This window comes from Ascaphus truei, chromosome 11, assembly GCF_040206685.1.
Source record: "Ascaphus truei isolate aAscTru1 chromosome 11, aAscTru1.hap1, whole genome shotgun sequence".
NCBI classification, from domain to species: domain Eukaryota; kingdom Metazoa; phylum Chordata; class Amphibia; order Anura; family Ascaphidae; genus Ascaphus; species Ascaphus truei.
The window spans coordinates 55,183,813-55,189,431 of NC_134493.1; positions in this window are offsets into that span (position 1 = coordinate 55,183,813).

Consider the following 5,619-nt stretch of genomic DNA (forward strand, 5'->3'; position numbering starts at 1 on the left):
ATAGACATACACGCATGAACACAGTGAAACAGACATTAATACACACACACACATTAACACACTGATACATACACACAGACGCTGATACACACACAGACACACTGATACATACACACAGACACATTGATACATATAGACATTAACACACTGAAACATACACACAGACACTGATACACACACAGACACACTGATACATACACACAGACACACTGATACATATAGACATTAACACACTAAAACATACACACAGACGCTGATACACACACAGACACACTGATACATACACACAGACACACTGATACATACACAGACACACTGATACATATAGACATTAACACACTGAAACACACACACAGACGCTGATACACACACAGACACACTGATACATACACACAGACACACTGATACATATAGACATTAACACACTGAAACATACACAGATGCTGATACACACACACAGACACACTGATACATATAGACATTAACACACTGAAACATACACACAGATGCTGATACACACACAGACACACTGATACATATAGACATTAACACACTGAAACATACACACAGATGCTGATACACACACAGACACACTGATACATACACACAGACACACTGATACAAACACAGACACACTGATACATATAGACATTAACACACTGAAACATACACACAGATGCTGATACACACACAGACACACTGATACATACACACAGACACACTGATACATATAGACATTAACACACTGAAACATACACACAGATGCTGATACACACACAGACACACTGATACATACACAGACACACTGATACATACACACAGACACACTGATACATACACACAGACACACTGATACATACACACAGACACACTGATACATACACACAGACACACTGATACATACACACAGACACACTGATACATACACACAGACACACTGATACATATAGACATTAACACACTGAAACATACACACAGACACACTGATACATACACACAGACACATATAGACATTAACACACTGAAACATACACACAGACACACTGAAACATACACACAGACACACTGATACATACACACAGACACACTGATACATATAGACATTAACACACTGAAACATACACACAGACACACTGATACATACACACAGACACACTGATACATACACACAGACACACTGATACATATAGACATTAACACACTGAAACATACACACAGACACACAGATACATACACACAGACACACTGATACATACACACAGACACACTGATACATACACACAGACACACTGATACATATAGACATTAACACACTGAAACATACACACAGACACACTGATACATACACACAGACACACTGATACATACACACAGACACACTGATACATATAGACATTAACACACTAAAACATACACACAGACGCTGATACACACACAGACACACTGATACATACACACAGACACACTGATACATATAGACATTAACACACTAAAACATACACACAGACACTGATATACACACAGACACACTGATACATACACACAGACACACTGATACATATAGACATTAACACACTGGGGTCTCCAGGGATGAGATTTACGCGGTTCAGCTCTGCAGACCCCCTGCTTTCCATACAAGTAAAAAAAACATGGCGGCGGGGGGATCAGCGCAGGCGGAGCTGCTCCTTTACGTACTCCGTGCTGACGGGATCGGTAACATCTGTATGTATGTGTGAGGCCAAAGGGTGCAGCATACGGGGCCTTATTTACTAAGACGTGCTAACACACCAGCTCGTGGCTTCATTCCAGTGAATGGGGTACCACGTGCCATGTTTACTAAGACGTGCTAACACACCAGCTCGTGGCTTCATTCCAGTGAATGGGGTACCACGTGCCATGTTTACTAAGACGTGCTAACACACCAGCTCGTGGCTTCATTCCAGTGAATGGGGTACCACGTGCCATGTTTACTAAGACGTGCTAACACACCAGCTCGTGGCTTCATTCCAGTGAATGGGGTACCACGTGCCATGTTTACTAAGACGTGCTAACACACCAGCTCGTGGCTTCATTCCAGTGAATGGGGTACCACGTGCCATGTTTACTAAGATGTGCTAACACACCAGCTCGTGGCTTCATTCCAGTGAATGGGGTACCACGTGCCATGTTTACTAAGACGCGCTGTTCCAAAGGACACCAGCCACGGACGACTTTGACCTTCAATTGGCTGGAGAGTGCCCTCAAATGACCTATGGAATAGCCCCAGTCAGTGCACACACCCCGTATTCTCACCCTCTCTCCGTGGGTGCGACACCCCAATCCCTCGCTGCCCACCGGCCGCACTCTGCGCTTCAGGCGCTAAGGCTGCCGTAACGCTTAAAGGTAAAAGGGGTTAAGGGCTCCCGGGGCAGTGGGAAAGGAACACCCTGTACCCCGGCGGTTTGGTAATCACAAGGAAAGCGAGAAGCTGGCGCTTGGCCCCCGAGGCGCGGTGATGTCATCTGATCTGTGCGGCCAATGGATTTCAGTGGGAGCCTCCGGCACGGGGGGGGGGGGGGGGGAGCTGGCGAGATGCGTTGGCGCCCGCCCCATGAGCTCACGTAGCTTGGAACTCTATTTCTGGACACTTTGTTGACTCTTCGCACGTGGGAAACACGGACGTTGCCCGGGAATGAGTGAAAGATGCCTCTGGTATGCCCGCTGTGACGGGGAAACTATGGGATATTGTCATGGCGATTACATCAATCCCCCCCCCTCCTGGGAAATCAGGGTGACATCATCGTGTGCTGCCCAAATCGCTCCCTCTTTGCCAGCCCTAATCCCCCCCCCCCTCCCTCTACACACATGCAGCGGCCAGCAAGTCCCTGCCTCTGCACACACAGCATCCTGCAGCGACAGTCCCTGCCTCTGCACACACAGCATCCTGCAGCGACAGTCCCTGCCTCTGCACACAGCATCCTGCAGCAACAGTCCCTCCTCTGCACACACAGCATCCTGCAGTGACAGTCCCTGCCTCTGCACACACAGCATCCTGCAGCGACAGTCCCTGCCTCTGCACACACAGCATCCTGCAGCGACAGTCCCCGCCTCTGCACACACAGCATCCTGCAGCAAGTCCCTGCCTCTGCACACACAGCATCCTGCAGCAAGTCCCTGCCTCTGCACACACAGCATCCTGCAGCGACAGTCCCTGCCTCTGCACACACAGCATCCTGCAGCAAGTCCCTGCCTCTGCACACACAGCATCCTGCAGCGACAGTCCCTGCCTCTGCACACACAGCGTCCTGCAGCAAGTCCCTGCCTCTGCACACACAGCATCCTGCAGCGACAGTCCCTGCCTCTGCACACACAGCGTCCTGCAGCGACAGTCCCTGCCTCTGCACACACAGCATCCTGCAGCAAGTCCCTGCATCTGCACACAGCATCCTGCAGCGACTGTCCCTGCCTCTGCACACACAGCATCCTGCAGCAAGTCCCTGCCTCTGCACACACAGCATCCTGCAGCGACAGTCCCTGCCTCTGCACACACAGCATCCTGCAGCAAGTCCCTGCTCTGCACACACAGCATCCTGCAGCAACAGTCCCTGCCTCTGCACACAGCATCCTGCAGCGACAGTCCCTGCCTCTGCACACACCGCATCCTGCAGCAAGTCCCTGCCTCTGCACACACAGCATCCTGCAGCGACAGTCCCAGCCTCTGCACACACAGCATCCTGCAGCAAGTCCCTGCCTCTGCACACACAGCGTCCTGCAGCGACAGTCCCTGCCTCTGCACACACAGCATCCTGCAGCAAGTCCCTGCCTCTGCACACACAGCATCCTGCAGCGACAGTCCCTGCCTCTGCACACACAGCATCCTGCAGCGACAGTCCCTGCCTCTGCACACACAGCATCCTGCAGCGACAGTCCCTGCCTCTGCACACACAGCATCCTGCAGCGACAGTCCCTGCACACACACAGCATCCTGCAGCGACAGTCCCTGCCTCTGCACACACAGCATCCTGCAGCGACAGTCCCTGCCTCTGCACACACAGCATCCTGCAGCAACAGTCCCTGCCTCTGCACACACAGCATCCTGCAGCAAGTCCCTGCCTCTGCACACACAGCATCCTGCAGCAAGTCCCTGCCTCTGCACACACAGCATCCTGCAGCGACAGTCCCTGCCTCTGCACACACAGCATCCTGCAGCGACAGTCCCTGCCTCTGCACACACAGCATCCTGCAGCAACAGTCCCTGCCTCTGCACACACAGCATCCTGCAGCGACAGTCCCTGCCTCTGCACACACAGCATCCTGCAGCAAGTCCCTGCCTCTGCACACACAGCATCCTGCAGCGACAGTCCCTGCCTCTGCACACACCGCATCCTGCAGCAAGTCCCTGCCTCTGCACACACAGCATCCTGCAGCGACAGTCCCTGCCTCTGCACACACAGCATCCTGCAGCGACAGTCCCTGCCTCTGCACACACAGCATCCTGCAGCGACAGTCCCTGCCTCTGCACACACAGCATCCTGCAGCGACAGTCCCAGCCTCTGCACACACAGCATCCTGCAGCAAGTCCCTGCCTCTGCACACACAGCATCCTGCAGCGACAGTCCCTGCCTCTGCACACAGCATCCTGCAGCGACAGTCCCTGCCTCTGCACACAGCATCCTGCAGCGACAGTCCCTGCCTCTGCACACACAGCATCCTGCAGCAAGTCCCTGCCTCTGCACACACAGCATCCTGCAGCAAGTCCCTGCCTCTGCACACACAGCATCCTGCAGCGACAGTCCCTGCCTCTGCACACACAGCATCCTGCAGCGACAGTCCCTGCCTCTGCACACACCGCATCCTGCAGCAAGTCCCTGCCTCTGCACACACAGCATCCTGCAGCAAGTCCCAGCCTCTGCACACACAGCATCCTGCAGCAAGTCCCTGCCTCTGCACACACAGCGTCCTGCAGCAAGTCCCTGCCTCTGCACACACAGCATCCTGCAGCGACAGTCCCTGCCTCTGCACACACAGCATCCTGCAGCGACAGTCCCTGCCTCTGCACACACCGCATCCTGCAGCAAGTCCCTGCCTCTGCACACACAGCATCCTGCAGCGACAGTCCCAGCCTCTGCACACACAGCATCCTGCAGCGACAGTCCCTGCCTCTGCACACACAGCATCCTGCAGCGACAGTCCCTGCCTCTGCACACACAGCATCCTGCAGCGACAGTCCCTGCCTCTGCACACACCGCATCCTGCAGCGACAGTCCCTGCCTCTGCACACACAGCATCCTGCAGTGACAGTCCCTGCCTCTGCACACACAGCATCCTGCAGCGACAGTCCCTGCCTCTGCACACACAGCATCCTGCAGCAACAGTCCCTGCCTCTGCACACACAGCATCCTGCAGCAAGTCCCTGCCTCTGCACACACAGCGTCCTGCAGCAAGTCCCTGCCTCTGCACACACAGCGTCCTGCAGCGACAGTCCCTGCCTCTGCACACACAGCATCCTGCAGCGACAGTCCCAGCCTCTGCACACACAGCATCCTGCAGCAAGTCCCTGCCTCTGCACACACAGCATCCTGCAGCGACAGTCCCTGCCTCTGCACACAGCATCCTGCAGCGACAGTCCCTGCCTCTGCA